Genomic DNA, 22,111 nt, shown 5'->3' with positions numbered 1-22,111 from the left:
CCAGGAGAACTTCCCTGGTGGTGTAGTGAATAGGAATCTGACTGCTACTGCAGGGGACATGGTTTCAATCCCTGGTTCCGGAAGATCCACTGGGGGAGGAAATGGCAACCCACTCCATTATTCTTGCCTGAAGAATCCCATGGACAGAGGAGCCTGGCAGGCTACAGTCCATAGTGTTGCAAAGAGTCGGACACAACTGAAGGGGTTTAGCATACATGTACCCCTCAAGAACAGTGTCACATCATGCCTCTTTCCCCCCAGTCTTCCTAAGCCAGTTTCTTTCACACAAAAGAAATGTTTTTATTTTACATGCTTTTAGCATCGTGGCTCCCATTTGAATCACCTCCAAGATTTTCACATGTCACTTTACTCAGATAACTCCTATCAAAAAATGCATTCTTCTAAAAGCATGCCTAATGTTTTAATGGAAAAGTTAAAATGAAAATCAGCTGATGATATTAGGCTGAAGAGATGAACAACAGTGGCCCAAAGGCGAGGTGTGAATGAACAAGGATAACGGAAATGACGGCAGGTTTAGGCTTTGAGATGGAGTGTTAATGGCTCACTTGCCTTGGGGTCCCTGGTGTGAAGTGGAAATGTCCTCATGTCAGTAATAGGGCAGAAGGTCTCATTTAATTAAACAAATTTTAGCCTTCAGAGCAAAAGCCTAAAAAGAAATCACTTCTCTTTGCTGATAGCTTCTTCCTCTTTGCCCTGACTTGGATTAATAACCAGTTTGATCTTTGCTATAACATTTACACTTACACACACAATTCTTGAAACTAACAGGGAAAGCAGGAAACTTCCTTCAACACATCCATACTGTGTTTAGCTAGCCATCGCAGGCTGTTTCCCAAGGCTGCAGGGAGGAGGTGTCAGCGGCGTGGACACCAGCGACAGAAGCATGGAGGACTTTCTCTGTTCCCCAAAGCTATCACTGTATCACTAGGACCCAAATTGTCCTACAATATTGCAAGCATTGCTCAGAGACTTGAAAGAGTAGGGTGTGCATTTCACACGCCTTTTTATTTTTCAAAATCAGTTCAACTATGAGATTTGTACATATTTAGGAGACTCAGTTGTTTAAATGATCACTGAGGGTTAAAAGAATTCTGGAGCCTCCAAACCCCTGTAGGGTCACTAACTTACTGGCTGTTGTGAGAGCAAATTTTTTTCAGCTCTCCAATGCTTCCATTGCCAATGGAAGTAAGTCCAGAAGTAGCCTCTTTTCTGGGATGTAATTTGGATTAAACTTCCTAATTGGTGGCAGAATGAATGATAAATTACACGTGCCTTAGTGCTGGCCATTTCCTCTGTCTGCAAAGCCTTTCAGCCCCACCACTTCCTATGGGTCAAGACCAATCTCTTGACACTGCAGCTTCATTTCCCTCCGTGGAAGTTATTAATTCCCTCTCCTGAAGTCTTACAGTACTTTGTCTCTACCTAATGTTTAAACTGTATGCCTTATTTCTCTAATTGAAAAAAAAAAACACCTTGAGAGAAGGTCTGTTTCGTGCAGCTTCATGCCTCTCCTAATGCTGGACTTTCCTGGTGGTCTAGTGGTTGAGAATTTGCCTACCAATGCAGGGGACACATGTTCAATCCCTGATTTGGAAAGATTCTACATGCCACAGGGCAGCTAAGCCTATGTGCCACAACTATTGAAGTCCACTCACCCTAGAGCCCGTGATCTGCAACAAGAGAAGCCACCACACTAAGAAGCCTGCACATAGCAATGCAGACCCAGAGCAGCCAAAAATAAATAAACAAAAAGACCTTTTTAATTATTAAAAAAAAAAAAAACCCTAGTGCTTTGCTTGGCATATAGTAGGTGCCTAGTAAATATGTACTGAATAAATGGTTGCTAAATTGAAAATTCTTAATAATAAGAGGGAGAGATGAATAGTCCTGGGTTTCTTTTTTCTTTTTAGATCTAGCTGATACATAGAAGGGAATTCAAAGAAGCTTTTCCTTAAGTGTCTTTACAGGCCAGGGCTGCTGGTGGTTGTCATATGAAAACTATAAGCAATTCAGTTGTTTGAGGTCATGTAGACACTCGAATATTCTCATCTGGAGAATCCCATGGTCAGAGGAGCCTGGCAGGCTACAGTTCATAGGGTCGCAAAGAGTTGGACACGGCTGAAGCAAAGGAGAACATACGCATGCAGAGAGCTCCCCATTCACCCTGAAAAACATAACTAATCCAAGGTGTAGTAGCTTGGATATGTAAGATCTGGGGGCTTCCCTGATGGCTCAAGCAGTAAAGAATCTGTCTGCAATGCAGGAGACGCAGAAAATTCAGGTTTGATCCCTGGGTCGGGAAGATACCCTGGAGAAGAAAATGACAACCCACTCCAGTATTCTTGCCTAGAGAATCCCAGGAACAGAGGAGCTTGGCAGGCTATATCGCCCCTTGGGATGCAAAAAGCTGACACAATAGCATGAATGCACTGCACTGTAAGATCTGGAAGAGGCTCAGAACCCCTCTAAAGTAGTAAGCAGAAACATGACACTACATATGTTCTCATCTTGTGCACGATACCTTTTTACCTGTTCCTTCTTATTTTACTATTTTGTCAGTCTTTTAGGTAAGACTAGTATTTTTACCCTAATTAGACAATGACACATCACGATGCACTAATTTGTTAACCTATGTTCACAAATCATTTAATTACCACTGCTGGCTTTGATGTGCTGTTCTCATTCAGATATGGGAGTAATGATTCGACAGCCAACAGGAAGAAACTCATTATTTTCTGGGAGATGTTGTTGTTATTTTCAGTGTTTTTAAAACACTTTAATCAAAACTTAAAAAAAAACACTTTAATAAAAAATTTTAAGAAATCTGACATTGTTCTTATAACTATAGTAAATAAACAGAGTATTAATTGCTGTAATGTGGACAATTATTCAGGGACCAAATAATAATAGCTCCTGAATTTCAAAATGAATAGATTTCTCAAAAGAAAAAAAGATAAACTTTTCTTTTTTTTTTTTTAATGCCAATTCACAATCTCCCATAATGGGGTAATTTATAAAATGCAGCTTATAATATTGACTTGTGAAGCACTTTGTTGGCTGGGAATAAAAGCACCAGCCTCCTTCCTATTTGATGCTGCTGTATACTGTCCTCACACATTCTTCATCTTTTAGTCTTAATTTCATTTAGTAAACACCCCAGGTCACTCCCTCATCCTGGGAGCTCTGGGTGCTTTTGGGTTCTTTCCTTGGCTCCTTGATGAGAAGGGGAACCAGACTGCTAGGTGCAAACTCCCATCAGGTTTTACAACTGCTTCTGCTGATAGTTTGTATCCAGGATCAATAATATCATTATGCATTTATGTGCAAACATCAAAATTACTCTAAACAATTACGTACCTACCTTCCCTGTACTCCCCCAATAATAACATATCCAAAGGAAGAGGGATGTCTGTCCGATTATTAAGAGATATCTATGTGAGCCTTATACTAATATTATTGACTTCTTGTTGTTCAGTTGCTAAGTCATGTCCAACTCTTTGTGACCCAATGAATTGCAGGAGGCCAGGCTTTCCCATCCTTCAATATCTCCCAGAGTTTGCTCAAATTCATGTCCATTGAGTCAGTGATGCCATCCAAACAATCTTACCCTCTGTCACCCCCTTCTCCTCCTGCCCGCCATCTTTCCCAGCATCAGGGTCTTTTCCAATTGATTCATATGGTTGCCATTTGTCACATAGCATGTGGATGTTCAGATTGTTATTTATCTTTTAGATTCTTGTCATTTCTCTTCGAGGACACTGTGTATTTCTCCAGGGCTGAGACTGTGCCCTCTACCTCTTGGAATCTCTGTATTACCAAGAAACACATGTGCATAGAGTAATAGTAGACTTTCAAAGAGCTGTTTGTGGTTGGTAAGCAATAAAAGTGATGGTTTCCCAGGTGGCGCTAGCGGTAAAGAATTTGTCTGCCAAATGCAGAAGACGTGGGTTCAATCCCTGGGTTGAAAAGATACCCTGGAGAAGGAAATGGCAACCCAATCCAATATTCTTGCCCAGGAAATTCAATGGACAGAGGAGCCTGGTGGACTAAAGTCCATGGGATCGCAAAGAATCAGACACGACTGAGTACACACACAAACATACATACAGTGAATAAGTAATCTTTTCTCTTATAACTCAAGGTTTGGGTAAAATTGTTTCTATTTTCCTCTAGTGTCAAAACACTCTCTTCCTGTTTTCCAACTTGAGACTTTTAGGTGGCATTGCATGCTTCCTTAGAGTGAAAACTCACTTTTCAGCTACAGAAAAAGACAAGTGAACACTAATCCAAAGTGTAGATATGTAGACTTTCCCTATGTCTCTTCTGTTAGGATTAAAGAAAAGCTGATCCGGTGGTATTTTTGCATTTCTCTTTTATCTTCCATCAGACGGCAGGCAGCTTTGCCCATATTTAGGTTTCTGACAGCTTGCATCTTCATTTCCCCGAGACGAGCCCATGAAATGATATTAGCAGATGAGTTTGAAGAGAGACATCTAACTCCTGAAGATTTCGATGGGAAGGTTCTCTAACAACCTGTCTGTCATCAGTGGCATTAGGATAACTTCAATAATACCAGCAGGGTCACAGTCCCGTGATTTCAGCTGACAAAGGCACAGAGGCCAGGCTGTCCTACCCAATAGAAAACTGAGGCACCCTGGAGTATGTGGAATGGCACGGCTGAATTCCATCACTAATAAGGTACTGGTAATTCAGGAAAGTCTAAAAATTTCCTCTGTGGGAATAACTGACCCCCTGGAACTGTTCTTGGAAACACCTTTAAATGATGCTTTTTTAAAGATTCATGAGCCGCAGCTTACAATAAGGGGACACTATCTTTCCTGTTTTGGTCACCTTGGTGCTTTAGTCACTAAGTCTCTGTGTCTGACTCTCGTGACCCCATGGACTGCAGCCCACCAGGCTCCTCTGTCCACAGTATTTAGCAAGCAGGAATATTGGTGTGGGTTGCCATTCCCTTCTTCAAGGGATCTTCCTGACCCAAGGATCAGGGTCTCCTGCATTGCAAGGCAGATTCTTTACCGACTGAGCCACCAGGGAAGCTTTGGTCACCTTGCCTGAGCTTTTGAGGAGGAGGCTGATGCTCACGGCTCTTGAGATGGCGTCATCAGAGGAACTCAACAACCCGATCTAGCCCCTCTAGTGAGTCCATTTCTTCTCCATCAGCTCCTTGTCCCGGGATTCTAATTTAAGGGCAAGAATGGTATCAAAATACATTTGACCAATCTCTTTCCTAGTAAGGGAATATTAAAACAACAGGTTTACCTGGCCCCTAAACACAATTAAAATTATTGCTTCAACTGATAAGATCTAGTTTTCCTCTTTTTCAGTAAAACACAAATTCCTTAGTTGAAACTAACTAAGTGAATAGATACTGAATGAATAGATATTAAATTTAGACAAAAATTTATTCTGAGTGTTATGAGGTAAGGAACAATCAGGATCCTTTATTTGTCTTATTTATTTATGTGGTGGGGCTTCGACATTCTCCTGATTACCTCTTTCAATGTCCTAAGCTGATTTGGGGCCCTTGCAGTTAGGTCTTATCTCAGAAATTGCTTATGTTTGGAAACTTTTCACAGATTATCTGAATTAGCTAGAGAATTTGGTTAATCTCTTGGTCTCAATTCAACTGAAAAATCTGCTTGCCACCAAAGAATTTCACTCTAATCTACAAATTCCTCTGACACTGTCAACAGGAAAAGTTACTTGTGGTTAAAGGGACTGAGATTCAGTCCATTCTGAATACTTAGAGAGGGGTGATGGTTAAAATGCATATTTCCAAGCCCCACCCTGGGTTTCTGAATCAGCATCCTAGTTTGAATTCTGCCAAAAGCTGGTCCTTAGACAAGGATTTGTCTAAGGTACCAGCAGTGTACTGGTAGGGGGGTCTGGGGAAGGGAGACAGGGAAGGAAAATCAGTAAAAGATATATTAATGAGAGAGTTACATATTAATGAGAGAGTTAGAGGGGGACTCAACTCTAAGGGAACTTGAGAGGCTGCTAGGCACATGCTTCAGAATTCTTCCACCTATAAGCAAGGAAACTGGAGATTTATCCACCTGTTCCTTTCTATTCCTCAATGATCAAAGGTCGCTCTTGGAAGCATTCACTTCCTGACACTTCTAGCCTGCCTTGTGGGTGCACACAGAATGCTTCTGAGACTAGAAGCTGTCAGTATGTATGGAACTGGTCACAGAAGCTGCTGATAAAAGAGAGGATTTCAGCATCTCTTACAATCTGACTCTCTGGACGTGGGACTTGGGAATCTGCCTTTTTAACTGCAGATGATTCTAATATTCATAAAATTCGAGAAGGGCTACTCTAAAAGGCCCTTTGATCAGGGACCCCCTTGCTCTACACTTTCAGAGAATCCAAAGTCTTTTAGTATTGGATGAAGTGTCCTCCGGAGTCCAGACTATTCCAACCTGAACAGTTAGTTACATTGTCTATTCCACATTTTCCTCCCCGAACTCTGGATCCAGCCATCAGATTGCTTGCAATGACCTGAAAACCAGGCTGTTTTACACTTCGGTGCTCATAATGTTTCAGCTGTGAGTAACAGAAAACTTGACCAACAGTGACTGAAACAAACAAGGATTTCATTTTCTTAACACAGCAGGAAGCCTGGAGATGGTCTGCCGCTGACACTGGCTCCACGACTCAGTCAAGTCAGGGCAGGAGTCGGATTCTTTCAGATTTGCCTTTGTGGTTCCAAAAGGCTCCTGCAGCTCCAGGTGTCATGTCTGTATTTGAGTCAGGAAAGCGTAGCACCACCAAGCAAAACTTTCCCAGAAGAACGAACCAAGTTCCCTTAATGTTTCATTGGCCAGAACTGTGCCATATGGCTACCCAAACTGGTGAGCAGATAAGTAAATATTGTTACCTTGAGTTCTATAGAGGAGGTGGAAAGGCAGATGGGGGTTGGAAAATTGGAAATGGGTTTAGCCTAGACCTTTCTCATCTTCTTTGCCTATGTATGTGTATTAGTTGCTCAGCAGCGTCTGATGCTATGCCACCCTATGAACTGTAGCCAGCCAGGCTCCTCTGTCCATGCAATTTTCCAGGCAAGAATATTGGAGTGGGTTGCCATTCCCTTCTCCAGGGGATTTTCTTGACCCAGGGATCAAACCTGGGTCTCCTGTATTGCAGGCAGACTCTTTACCATCTGAACCACCAGGAAAGTCTCTTGTTTGCTGGGGGATGGCTATTTAACTTTTAAGACTCATTTTTTCCCCACTAATATTTTATTTTGAAAATTTTCAAATTCTCAGACAAATTGAAAGCATCGTATAGTATACATCCACTACCTAAATTCTACAACTGACATTTTACAGTATTTGCGTTTTTAAAATTAAAAGAAAAAAATTTTGGCCACACCCTGAGGCATGTGACACCTTAGTTCCCCAAGCAGGGATTGAACCTGTACCCCCTGTATTGGGAGGCAGAGTTTTTAACCACTGTACCACCAGGGAAGTCCCTTGCTATGTTTTGTGAGTGCTTAGTCGCTCAGTCATATCCAACTTTTTGTGACCCCATGGAATGGAGCACGCCACGTTGCTCTGTCCATGGGATTTCCCAGGCAAGAATACTGGAGTGAGTTTTCATTTACTTCTCCAGGGGACCTTCCCAATCCAGGGATCAAACTCCTGTCTCCTTTGTCTCCTGCATTGGCAGGCAGATTCTTTACCATTAATGTTTGCTCTAACACATTGCTATTCATCTTATATATTGGATGCAATTCAAAGTAAGTTGCAGATATTAGCACGTGCTTGCTCAGTTACTTCAGTCGTGTTGGACTCTTTGTGACTCCAGGGACTGTAGCCCACCAGGCTCCTTGATTCATGGAAATCTCCAGGCAAGCATACTGAACTGGGTTGCCATGCCCTCCTTCACGGGATCTTCCCCACCCAGGGATCGAATCCCTGTCTCCTGTGTCTCCTGCATTGCAGGTGGATTCTTTACTGCTGAGCCATCAGGGAAGCCCAGATATCAGCACCCCCCCCCGCCACACACACACAAATTCATCATATATATCATTATCTAGAATTCAATATTTGCATAGAGTTCTTTTTTTAGGTAAAGTTCAGTTCGGTTGCTCAGTCCTGTCCGACTCTTTGCAACCCCATGAATCGCAGCATGCCAGGCCTCCCTGTCCATCACCAACTCCCGGAGTTCACTCAGACTCACGTCCATCGAGTCAGTGATGCCATCCAGCCATCTCATCCTCTGTCGTCCCCTTCTCCTCCTGCCCCCAATCCCTCCCAGCATCAGAGTCTTTTCCAATGAGTCAACTCTTCGCATGAGGTGGCCAAAGTACTGCAGTTTCAGCTTTAGCATCATTCCTTCCAAAGAAATCCCAGGGTTGATCTCCTTCAGAATGGACTGGTTGGATCTCCTTGCAGTCCAAGGGACTCTCAAGAGTCTTCTCCAACACCACAGTTCAAAAGCATCAATTCTTGGGCGCTCAGCCTTCTTCACAGTCCAACTCTCACATCCATACTTGACCACAGGAAAAACCATAGCCTTGACTAGACGGACCTTTGTTGGCAAAGTAATGTCTCTGCTTTTGAATATGCTATCTAGGTTGGTCATAACTTTCCTTCCAAGGAGTAAGTGTCTTTTAATTTCATGGCTGCAGTTAACATCTCCAGTGATTTTGGAGCCCCCAAAAATAAAGTCTGACACTGTTTCCACTGTTTCCCCATCTATTTCCCATGAAGTGATGGGACCGGCTGCCATGATCTTCGTTTTCTGAATGTTGAGCTTTAAGCCAATTTTTTCACTCTCCAATTTCACTTTCATCAAGAGGTTTTTGAGTTCCTCTTCACTTTGTGCCATAAGGGTGGTGTCATCTGCATATCTGAGGTTATTGATATTTCTCCTGGCAATTTTGATTCCAGCTTGTGTTTCTTCCAGTCCAGCGTTTCTCATGATGTACTCTGCATATAAGTTAAATAAACAGGGTGACAATATACAGCCTTGACGTACTCCTTTTCCAATTTGGAACCAGTCTGTTGTTCCGTGTCCAGTTCTAACTGTTGCTTCCTGACCTGCATATAAAGCAATGAAACCCAGACATCTTGTGGACCACTCAATGAATTTTGACAAATACATATAACTGTATAACCCAACCCCTAGTTAAGGAAAGTACCACTCACCCGACTCAAAGGCAGTGTTCAGATTTTTTCATAGTAGATTAGTTTTGCTTGTTGTAGAACTTCATATAAATGGACTCAAATAGTATGTACTGCTAAGTCACTTCAGTTGTGTCCGACTCTGTGTGACCCCATAGATGGCAGCCCACCAGGCTCCCCCGTCCCTGGGATTCTCCAAGCAAGAACACTAGAGTGGGTTGCCATTTCCTTCTCCAATACAGGAAAGTGAAAAGTGAAAGTGAAGTTGCTCAGTTGTATCCGACTCGTAGCGACGCCATGGACTACAGCCTACCAGGCTCCTCCGTCCATGGGATTTTCCAGGCAGGAGTACTGGAGTGGGGTGCCATTACCTTCTCCAAATAGTATGTACTCTTAGGTGCAAAACCTGAGATACTTTGAGATGCTTAAAAACTGACTCCTTTGAATATATTTTGTGCATGTGCAGACTTGAAATAGCAACTATAAATTTTTTTTAACTTATTTTATCCATTCATCTTTGCCTTGTGATATGTGACTCTTCAAGGGCAAAGATCTTTTCTGTTTGTATTCTTAGCACAGCTCCTGCAGATATTTAATAAATGTCTATTTATGAGCTAGTGAAAGGGTGGATTAAACTTACTGGATCGTAGTAGCTTAGTAAATTTTAGCTCATTTCCCTCCTTTTTGAATAGCCCTTATCCCATTTCATTAGTTAGCAATGTGGGCATCTGTTCCCCACTAGGTATGCCCAACTCAGGTAGGGTTGTACCTTCATAGCCCTAGTGTTTACACAGTGCTTGGCACATTATGTACACTGTTTTGAAGTACTTGGCACACAACAGTACGTTGTGACTGTCTATTGTGTGTCTGGCCACTTAATGATTCTCCTTTCTCATTAGCAAAGGGATCCAAGAGCCTTTGGTGAGAATGGGAAGGCGAGGTGATCTTTGTTTTCCGAGGGCCAGAGCACCACACTCTGTGGAGTTGTGCACAGCTCTGTGAAGCGTCTCTGCTGTGGGAGCATATGCACAGCTGGCTTATGTGAAGCAGGCAGAGTGGGTCCTTGCCTAGCCTTGATCACGACCATCCACTTATTTGCAGGCTACAAACCCTGCGGTGATAATGCCTGCCAGGGTGTTAACTGATCGCTGAGACTAGGCAGGTAGGGGCTCCCAGTGTGGTTTGTATTTGAACTGGGGAATCTGGCTCTTTCCTACTCTGTGGGAGGGGCATGCCCTGCTGTGCTGCCAGGAAATTTGCATTGCTCCTCAATGCAAGTCCCATTCCTGTATTGCCTGTTAAGAGAGGGTACCACCACCACCCCTTGTTTCTGACTGCTGGCAGCCCACTTGGTAGAATTTCTTCATTCCATCCTCAGATTCTTCACTTCATGGAAAAAATAAATCCCAAACTGAAATGCTTCTTAGGAAAAAGAGCTCTCACCAAAAGGAGATTGCATTTTTGGCACCATCTTGTGCTTTCCTCCAGCCCACATGAGTGAGCGAATGAAAGTTGTTCAGTTATGTTTGACTCTTTGAGACCCCATAGACTATACAGTCCATGGAATTCTCCAGGCCAGAACACTGGAGTGGGTAGCCTTTCCTTTCTCCAGGGGATCTTCCCAACCCAGGGATGGAACCCAGGTCTCCCACATTGCGGGCAGATTCTTTACCAATTGAGCCACCAGGGAAAACCAAAAAAACTGGAGTGGGTAGCCTATCCATTCTCCAGTGGATCTTCCTGACCCAGGAATCAAACTGGGGTCTCCTGCATCGCAGGTGGATTCTTTAGCAACAGAGCTACCAGGGAAGCCCACATAAATAAGGGTAAAAAAGTAGCTGTTTTCTTCAGAGTGAGTGAAAGTGTTAGTCTCTCAGTTATGTCCGCCTCTTTGTGACTCCCTGGACTGTAGCCCTCCAGGCAAGAATACTACAGCCATTCACTTCTCCAGGGGCTCTTCCCATCCCCAGGATCGAACCTGGGTCTCCTACACTGCAGGCAGATTCTTTACCGTCTGAGCCACTAGGGAAGCCCAAACAACCAAGCTGTTTTCCTGTCTGCTCCTTATTGAATTTGTTTCTTTCTCCCCAGGCCCTATGCCTTCTTCTGTCATCCTCTTTTTATTACTCCGTTTGGAGCCAAGGTCTAGATTAGACCAGTGTAGCCTGATCTTTTTTTTCCCCAAAGAATTATAAGCTATATTGGAAACAGAGACTTCCATAAAAGTAGAATGCTATGAGTGATTCACACTGTGACATGCAGAATTATAACCTAAATTATCAGGCAGTATGGCCTGATCTTGTCTTATACCAGCAGGGATATATTAGCCTATTGACAGAACCTGAGTCCTGCCTAAGAAAATGACCCTGCAGCCTGTGGTAATGACCTGAGCATCAGACCTGAGTCCCAGCCTGGACTTTGATTTTTTTTTTTTTTTTTTTTTTTTGCTTTTATCTGGCTGTTCCAGGTCTTAGTTGCAGCACACGGGATCTTTAGTTTCAGTGTGTGGGAACTAGTTCTCAGACCAGGGGTCAAAGCAAGACCCCTGCATTGGGAGTGCAGAGTCTTAGTCACTGCACCACCAGGGAAGTCCTTCCGCCCTAACTTTGCCGTTGACTCTCTGTGTTACTTTGGGGTAAGTCACTTCCATGCTCAGGGCCTGTTTTCCCATTTAGGCTAAGCCCTAGATTCCATCTAAAATCACTGCCAGGTCTAAAATTGCATGAACTATGCAAGAGTCAGGTTCAATTTGAGATGTCAAATTTAGGTTCCACATGAAAAAGACCTCAGCTGGCAGATCAATAAGGTGTCCCAAGAAGTCATTTTTCATCTGTGAGCCTCTCATTCATCATTATCTTCCCTAATCATCTTGTCTTGGGGCCGGCCCTGGGCCGATAGACCTGTCCAGCTGCACAGCTCTTGTTCTTCTGGTTGGTCAGCAAACACTAGAGGAGGCAAACCCAGCTCCGTTTGTCCTGGCACAGAGCAGGATGGAAGTATTAATCAACACGGAAGTGGCTACTGGCTACTGGCAGGAGATGAAAAGGCTTCGTCCAGGTTCACTGAGTGAGGAGAGACGCCGTGGACTGAGGCAGTGTGGACGGGAAGGTACAGAGTGTGAAGCCGTTCGGTGGAGGGCAGCCGCCACAGTGGCTCTACGCAGGGGCACAGTGACTGGAACACCTTGTCTGTGCTAATGAAGCATGGAGCACCGTGTGTTTTGTGTTAATGCAGAAGGCTAACTAATGGATTAGGTTGGACAGCTTGTCTTCTCCCAGTGAATGAAGTGGTGACTCTAAATGGAGGCCAGCACGTTAGCCAGCTTTGGGAGGGGAAGCCAACAAGGACAGAAACGCAGAGGTCTCACTCATTCAGTTTACTGGAATAAGCTTGCTGGAAAGCTTACTGCCTTTCCCCAATCTATAGCCCAGACACAGAGCTGCTCACCTGTCACACACCATCCATCTGTTTCCAGACTTTGGTTCTTAATTAGAGGAGGTATTTTGGACACATATCATACACCCCATTCCTGATAACAGCACATCTTCTCTACTATCTACAGCTTAAAGTGACTTCATAAGGAATATTTCAAAAGCTAGAGTGCAAGGGGAAAGTGGTTTTCAATGTGAAATGCAGTATAAGAAAGAATTGAAAGAGGAAGTCAAGCATTAATCTTTATCTGAGCATCTCAACCATTTCTTTACTGCATGTTGTTATTAAGCATGAATGTACCTAGTGGCTTATGGAAACCTGATAGACCAACATTTAGGTGATTAAAAAGGGGTAAATCCAGAGGCATTTATGCCTTCTACAAAAGGACTCTTCACTTTACTCAAGATTGCCTTCAGGAGTTCTTAAAAAAAAAAAAAAAAAGAAAACAGCAGCTTCTCTGAGCACTTAAAATGTGGTCTGATTTACACACCTCAGTTGATTCTATTCTAGCTTAACCTAACTTTAAACCTTCTTCCTAGAGACAGCAGAAATGCTATATTCTTTCTTTTCTCTCTCTCTCTCTCTCTCTCTTTCCCTTTCCCTCTCTCTACCCATCTTCGTCCCTTCTTTCCCTTCTCCCACTTTCCAAGGAGCCACAACCTCACCTGGCTCTGGGTTTACTACAGAGACCTACAATCCCAGGACTGGAAGGGCTGGGAGATATAGTCTGTTACCAGATCTAACAAATGAAAAATGGGAGTCCCCGAGAGATGAAATGACTTGAGATTATCAAACAAGTCAGTATTACTTCTACCCCAAAACATGATCTCCTTATCAAAGTCCCTCACTTTATGCCTGTCCATCCTAAACCATCCCCAAACCCTCAGATTTGTTATGGAATTGCCTCTGGTGAAAAAGCAAAACCCTAGCCCAGAGTCTTACTACATGACAGCCATCATTCATTTTTAACTTGATGAGAACTAGTTTACCAGCTCCTTTCCCAGTACGACAGAGTATTTTTAGAGTATACTCTCTAAAAGCAGTTTGGGGATGCTAAGTGGTAGAGGCTGGGAGCCAATGTCCTCATGACAGAGGACATGAAGTCAACCTGGAAAATCAAGCTGAAGTGGGAAGGGACTTCCCTGGTGGTCCAGTGGATAAGAATCCACCTTCCAATGTAGGGAACTCAGGTTCAATCCCTGGTCAGGGAACTAAGATCCCACATGCCACTGCTCTCCTGAGCCCGCCTGGCACAACAAAGATCTCTCGTGCTGCAATTAAGACTCGGCGCAGCCAAATAAATAAATATTTTCAAGAAGCTGGAGTGGGAAGCCTGAGAGCAGCTTGAATGCTTACAAGAGAGGGTAACAGAAGAGGAAGGTGAGAGAAGCTGCAAAGCAAAATTCACTTTGCTTATCCCATATTTTCAAATTCAAAGTAAAAACTGGCTTTCACTATTCTATTGTTATATTTTTTATTACATGTGCCTTAGAGCCTAAGTGTGCTTGAAAACCAGCTCTGAAATTGCTGTCTAGTTAATGGTCTCCATATCCTCATCTCCTACTCTCTTCAATCCATCGCAATCTGGCTTCTGACTCCCAGTCCTGGTTCACATTGACCTCCGTGTTCCTAAACCCAACAGATATATTTTTCAATTCTTATATTACTTAACTTCTCAGTACCACTTGACTCATCAGTTCCCTCATTCTTGAAAATCTCTGTTTAACTACCATTAAACCAGGTCTTTTCTGTTCCTCCTAGCTTTCAGGCAACTCTTTCTTTCCTTTATAGACTCACCTTCTTCTCTCTGGCCTTTAAATGTTGGAATAACCTAAGGCTCTTCCCAAGACCCTCTTTTTTCTCACTTCAGAATCTCTGTCTGGGTTATCTTGTCTTGTCCACATCTAGGGCTCTAATTATCACCTACATGAGGATTACTCACAAATTTGTATCCCTAACCCAGACCTCTATGTTCCACATCCATAAGTCAACTCTTCTTGGCCCTGTTGTTGGATGTCGTAGGATCTCAAACTTAACACATGTCAAACCACACTCATGATCTCCATCCCACAAATCGGACTTCTTATATTATTCTCCATGGTACAGCCATGTATTCATTTGCACAAACCTGAAATGTTGGGGTCACCTTTTACTTTTTCATGTTGTTGTTCAGTCGCTAAGTCGTGCCTGACTGCAGCATGTCAGGCTTCCCTGTCCTATACTCTCTCACTGAGTTTGTTCAAATTAATGTCCATTTAGTCCATGATGCTATTTAACCATTCATCCTCACTGCTCGTTTCTCCTTTTGCCTTCATTTTTCCCCAGCATCAGGGTCTTTTTCACTGAGTTGGCTCTTTGCATCAGGTGGCCAAATTATTGGAGCTTCAGCTTCAGCATCAGTCCTTCCAGCAAATATTCAGGGTTAATTTCCTTTAGGATTGACTGATTTGATGTCCTTGCAGTCTCAAGAGTCTTCTCCTGCAATTTGAAGGCATCAATTCTTTGGCACTCAGCCTTCTTTATGGTGCTACTCTGACATCCATATATGACTACTGGAAAAACCATAGCTTTGACTATATGGACCTTTGTTGGCAAAGTGGTGTCTCTGCTTTTTAATATGCTGTCTAGGTTTGTCATAGCTTTCCTTCCAAAGAGCAAGTGTCTTTTAATTTCAAGACTGCAGTCACCATCTGCAGTGATTTTGGAGCCCAAGAAAATAAAGTCTGTCACTGTTTCTACATTCCCCCTTCTATTTGCCATGAAGTAATAGGACAAGATGCCACGATCTTAGTTTTCTGAATTTTGAGTTTTAAGCCAGCCTTTTTACTCTCCTCTTTCACTCTCTTTAAGAGGCTCTTTAGTTCCTCTTTCCTTTCTACCATTAGTATGGTATCATCTGCCTATCTGAGGTTGTCGGTATTTCTCCCGGCAGTCTTGATTCCAGTTTGTGCTTCACCCAGCCTGGCATTTTGCATGATGTGCTCTGCATAGAAGTTAAATAAGCAGAGTGACAATATACAGCCTTGACATATTCCTTTCCTAATTTTGAACCAGTCTATTGTTCCATGTCTGGTTCTAACCATTGCTTCTTGATCTGCATACATTTTTCTCAGGAGGAGGTCAGGTGGTCTGGCATGCCCATCTCTTGAAGAATTTTCCATATTTTGTTGTGATCCACACAGTCAAAGGATTTAGCATAGTCAATGAAACAGTAGTAGATGTCTTTCTGGAATTCCTTTGCTTTCTCTATGATCCTTGTTGGCAAATTGATCTCTGTTTCCTCTGCCTTTTCTAAATCCAGGTTGTACATCTGGAAGTTTTCAGTTTACTGCTTCATACTAATCTTCATATTCAATCTACCATTTAGTTCCAAAGTTTCCCTACTAAAAATCTTGCAAATCCATCTTCTGTCTAAGTTCAATTCACAGTCCACCTTTCTTCACTTGGACTTCTGCAATACTCATCTGACTATTCAACCCACGTCCATCTTGGCCTTCTTCAATGTGTTCTCTACATCGTATCTATCGTATCTGGAATATTCTTTACAAACCACAGACCAAATTGTGCCTCCCTATCCTCATACTTGAAGATCTTTTATGCTTCTCATAGAGTCATTAGAATAAAAATTTAAAACCTGTCACATAGAAGCAGCCTTTTCAGCTTTGTGGAGAGTTGTATTCTTCCATGCTCTGACATCGCATCACATTTACCTCCAGTGGTCATGCTGAACTCTTTCTCATCACAGGGCATTTTCACATGCTCCTCTCTCTGCCTCCAAGATCAGTCTCTTCACTTTCCATTCACTTATCTTCTGTATCTTGAGATCATTTTACTTTCCCAGGAAAGTTGTCCTGGGTCTGAAAAGGTCAAATCCCCATATTCGAGGTTCCCAGAGTAATATATTCTTCTCCTTATAAAAACTTGGCATGTCTTTTTAAAACTTCATATTTTTTTAATGAGTTTCCGCCCCCCACTCCCTGCCCCCAGTAGTTGTAGAGTGCAGACTTAGTCGTCCTACAGCATATAGGATTTTCCTGGACCAGGGATTGAACCCATATCCCCTGCCCTGGAAGAGGGATTCTTAACCACTAGACCACCAGGGAAGTATCAACCTTACATATTTTTAGAACACATGGCTTGTACAATGTCTGGATGGACTGTGTGCATGAAAGGACTATTATATTCAGTTCAAATTTCACATTGGTTGTTATGATTATTTGATTGTCTACTCACTGCACTAGACTATAAACATTAAGGGGTGGGATTGCATCTGTTTTTTCTTGTCATGATTGTCATCACCCCTGGCACTTAGTGCAGCGCCTGTCTCCTAATAGACATACCATAAATACTTGAATATCTTATTCACTGTACCTTGGCCTTCTTGCCTGGACAGGGTAATGTTATCATGAACCCAAACTGGATCATAGGGTTTCAGGCAGAATCAAATATTATAAGTGAAAATGCTTTGACAAACTAAGGTGCTAATCCAAATGTGAATGTGAATTATTGACATCAGTGAAGCAAATGGGTCACCCACATTTATCATGGAAAGAACACATTAAAACCATTTTACCCCATCACCTAAATGAGGTAAAAAATGGCTTATCACATAGCGAAAGTTTGCGGACTTTTAGCCTCAAAACTGAAACACACAATTACATGCCTCAGATTTGGGCATTTCAGATACCAGATGTGATGGACAGTCTCTCAGTTGATATCAGAATCTACAAGACAGGAAACAGCTAGCTGGGTCTTAAGATTGTTCACTTGAAGACATAGATATTCACTGGGAGTATAGAGCTTAAGTACGTAAATTCTGTAGATCAATCGTAACTCGAGATTATATTCATTCTCCTGTCAATCTATAAGCAAATGTGACCTGCAAGGCTTTATCTCTCCAACTGTATACTCACTTCATCTCTTTTTGTGCTTCCATGTTCTTAACTGTAAAATGGGAATACTAAAACGTACATTGCCTATCTCAGGGACATTGGAAAAGGCTAAAATAGTTGTAAATAGTTGTAAATCATACAACTCACTGTTAATTGCTCAGTCGTATCTCACTCTTTGCGACCTCATGGACTGTAGCCTGCCAGGCTCTTCTGTCCCTGGAATTCTCCAGGCAAGAATACTGGAATAACTAGCCATTCCCTTCTCCAGGGGATCTTCCCAACCCAGGGGTTGAACCCAGGTATCCTGTGTTACAGGCAAATTCTTTACCATTTGAGCCACCACGAAGCCCTCAATACATGTGCAATTCATTCTTGTTAATAGTAATGGTTGATATGATTATTATTAATATCCTACATGCAAGTCATACCTATAAATAGCCACAATGATTAATTAGGTTATGATGTGCATGGCCAGATACCTGCTATGGAATAAGACACATTTCTCAGATGATTCGGGTTGAGGCAGGGGGTGGGAAGGACAATTAGAAATCCAGAATGTTTCTAAATTTAGCATTTTGTTTTCCCCAAATGGCTCTTTTCTGTCTCTCCAAAGAATTCTGCTGTTCTAAGAGGAGTGGGTTTTTCTTGGTCAAAAATAAATACAATAACTTGCTAAAGGCAACGTAAGACTACCAACATAATGGTTGAACGCTCTGAGCGTCATTCCAGCTGGTGGTTCTGAGTGGGGCTCTAGCACTTTAGCCACACATTCCATGAAAACACTGAGCAAATCATGTGTTTTAATCACACATGCCAGATTTGGGGGAACTGGGCTCTCTTTAATTATGAAACAGTTTGCCCACTTGCTGGGTGCACGTGAGGTGATATTTTATAAACACACAATTATCAGAAAAAGATTTTAAAAAATAACACAGAGAGAGATGAATCTGGAGCACAAGAGGAGAGGAAACAAAATTGTTTGAAGAGAAAGGCCTAGAAACCCTTTTGGCTAAATGCTGGTGGTTCAGAGTTTTGCACCTGTCAATGTCTTTTATGTGCTTCAGTATAAGATATTTCTTCAGGCGTATGGACAGCTCTGAAATTGCAAAATATGCATGGAAGCACAATTGTGGAAATATAATCTTGTCTTCCCCTAGACCTGCGGGGACTATGAGCTATACTGGGGCTCCATGTGCCAGACTGATGAAGAAACCTGAGCTGTTGGTGAGAAAAGAGACTGTGTAGGAGGAGCTTGGACTCAAGGGCCAGAGTGCAGGAAGAGAATGAGAAGCTCACATTTTTAAGAAATTTGAACAACTGATAATAAATATACCGTGTTCAAGGATCCAAGATAATAATAAAGACAGGCAGCTGATCCAAACTCCCTAGGCAGCAGAACAGAGGGAAGGCCACATCTTTCATTAAAAGGCAAACAGGGTGTTTAAGGTTGGCATCAGTAAGTTCTTACTGATGGCAAAGACGTGGTCAGTTCTGAAGACATCAGCACCACAGCATTTGGAATTTTAAACCATGGAATAGAGTAACACGAGGCCAGTGTACTTGGGGGCTTCCCAGGTAGTGCTAGTGGTAAAGAGTCTGCCTGCCAATGCAGGAGACTTAAGAATCATGAGTTTGATCCCTGAATTGGGAAGATCCCCTAGAAGAGGGCATGACAACCTACTCCAGTATTCTTGCCTGGAGAATCCTATGGACTGAAAAGCCTGGGGGGCTACCGTCCATAGTGTCACGAAGAATTGGACACAACTAAAGTCAACTGAGCGTCTTCACTTTCACTTTTCACTTTTATGCATTGGAGAAGGAAATGGTAACCCACTCCAGTGTTCTTGCCTGGAGAATCCCAGGGACGGGGGAGCCTCGTGGGCTGCTGTCTATGGGGTCGCACAGAGTCGGACACGACTGAAGCGACTTAGCAGCTTAGCAGCAACAAAGTCAACTTAGCACCCATGCACACAGTGTGTTTGGAGACTGGGAGATAAAAAGAAGCTCAGGTGATCACTCTGCTTGGAGAACTTGGATGAACTGGTGTCAGGGTATCTGGGTCTAAAACCAGATCTACCACTGATGAGCTGTGTGCTGCGTGCTACATTGCGTCAGCAGCTTGCTGGCTTATAGATGGCCATCTGACTGCTTTTACATGGTCCCTTTATGTGTGTCTTTGTCCTAATCTCTTGGTTATAAGGACACAAGGGCCCATCTCAATGGCTTTGTTTTCATGTAAATATCTTTTTAAAGACCCTTTGGAGGTATTGGGGGCTTAGGACTTCAACACAGGAATGCAGGAGGGTGGGGGGCAGATGCAATTCAGCCCCTTGTAAAAATTTATCAAGCTATAATCTCAAGATGCCTGCAATTTGTTGTATCTATGTTATACTTTAAAACAAAAATATTTAAATATTGACAGCAGCGGGACTTCTCTGGTGGTCCAGTGGTTAAGACTCTGTGCTTCCACTGCAAGGGTCATAGGTTTGATCCCTGGTTGGGGAACTAATATCCTGTATGCCCTGGCAGCCAAAAAAAAAAAAAAAAAGAAAAGAAAACTTGACATCAATAACAGTAGAAAATCAGCTTCCTTTGCTTGACCTCAAAGCCCATTTTCCCTCACCCGTGTCGTAGACAAAACTTCTCCGTCCTTCTCACTTCCCTAATTCTCTCCGTGGGCTCACTCATCACGGTCCTTGTCCTTGTTTCTCTGCCTCTATTCATTCCTTTCTTCCTCCCCATAGCTATTAAAATCCATCTTTCAGGGCTCAGCTCAAATTCCATCTCCTGCAAGCACATATTTATTCACACGCTCTTTTCTTTCCCCCATTCATTTCATAAGCGTCTGTGGAATGCGCTTGACAGCCCAGTGTTCTGGGGATGGACAATGAGAGACGTGCCCCCGGCCCTCAAGAAGCCTGCTGCTTGTGGGACAAAAGGAATACGCAGTTAGCAGGACATTGGAGGTGGGGGCACAGAGTATCTTAGTCTGCTTAGGTTGTCATAAAAAAATACCAGAGACAAGGTGACTTCAACAACAGACATTTAGTTCTCCTAGTTTTGGAGGCTGGGAAGTCCAAGGTCAAGGTGTTGGCAGATTTGCTTCCGGATGAGAGCCTGATTCTTTGGTTTCTGGTAAGAGTCTGCTTCCTGGCTTGCAGACAGCTGCCTCTTGCTGTGTCCTCACATGGCAGAGAGAGCGCTCTGGTGGCTCTTCCTTTTCATTTACGCATTTATTCGGGCTGCTCTGGCTCTTCGTTGTTGCACGGGCTTTCTCTAGGGGCGAGCGGGTTACTCTCTAGTTGTGGTGCACGGGCTTCTTCTCGCAGTGGTTTTTCTTGTTGAGGCTCGCCGGTTCTAGGGCTCTGGCTCAGTATTTGTGGCACATGGGCTCAGTTGCCTCGCAGCCTGTGGAATCTTCCTGGACCAGGGATTCAACCCGTGTCTCCTGCACTGGCAGGCAGAGTCTTAACCACTGGACCACCAAGGACGCCCTCTTCCTTTTCTTGTAAAGGCACTGATCCCATCGTGGGGCCTTACCCCTGTGACCTCTTTTAGACCTAATTACCTCCCAAGGATCCCACCTCCAATACCGTCACATTGGGGGCAGGGTGGTGGTTAGAGCTTTAACACATCAATTTTGGGAGGATACCAACATCTAGTCCATAGCCCAGGGCATAATGGGAAAATAGAGGAGAGGCATCTATCTAAAATTTGAAGAACATTTTTTGCATGTTGTCAGTGACCACAAGGATGAGAAACAATTAGCCGGATGAAGGGATGGGGAAGGGAGGATGAATTATTTAGGTGTCTTTGAGATGAACAAAGGCATGGCTGACGAGGGAACTGCAGGCAACCCAGTGTTCCTGGGGCACAAGGGTATGAGAAGCGATGATGTGGAAAGGATGCTGAGGCTGAAGAGGAACCTCAGGAACAGCACAGTGGACTTTGGACTTTATTCTGCTGGCAGTGGTGGATCACTGAAGGACAACAGTTAGTCAATGCTGCTGTATAGAAATTTCTCTCTGGCAACAGGGGGGGAGGATAAATTAGGGGTATCCCGCAGGAAAATTTCCCTAAACTCTTTGCATCCTGATTTAGAATTCAATGCAATTTTTGCTTCCTGGACCCTACATTTCTCTCTTTCATCTGATGATAAGCTTATTCAGAGCAGGGACCCTGTTTTTCTAAGTGCACAGCTTAAGTTCTCTGCAAAAGTGCCAGAGGGATTCTCTTCTGATCTTTCTCTTTCATTGCTGTGGTCAGATGTCACTATAACACTTTTCTTAAGGAGTGTTCTTTCCACAGGATTATTGTACTTATTTTATTGCACTTTCTTGGGCATGTCCAGAAAATGGTCTGATGTCAAATGCAAAGGTCACAGAGCTGCAGGCAGTGGCAGGGAGATGGAAAGCAGGGCTTCTCAGGCTTGAATGTGCACATGGACACTGCAGGAGCGCTCTTGTTAAAACGCAGGTTCTGACCGAGCAGGCCCGGGTGGCGCCTGAGATTCTGCTTTTCTTACAAGCTCTTTGGTGATGCCATGTAGTAAATCCCCAGAGCATACCTTGAAAGACAAGAGTGTGGGAGGAAAAACTACAGGCTAAGAATATG

Source organism: Bubalus bubalis, chromosome 24 (genome assembly GCF_019923935.1).
Source record: "Bubalus bubalis isolate 160015118507 breed Murrah chromosome 24, NDDB_SH_1, whole genome shotgun sequence".
NCBI classification, from domain to species: Eukaryota; Metazoa; Chordata; class Mammalia; order Artiodactyla; family Bovidae; genus Bubalus; species Bubalus bubalis.
The sequence above is the reverse complement of the archived record's forward strand: the minus strand, read 5'-3'. Positions refer to the sequence as shown.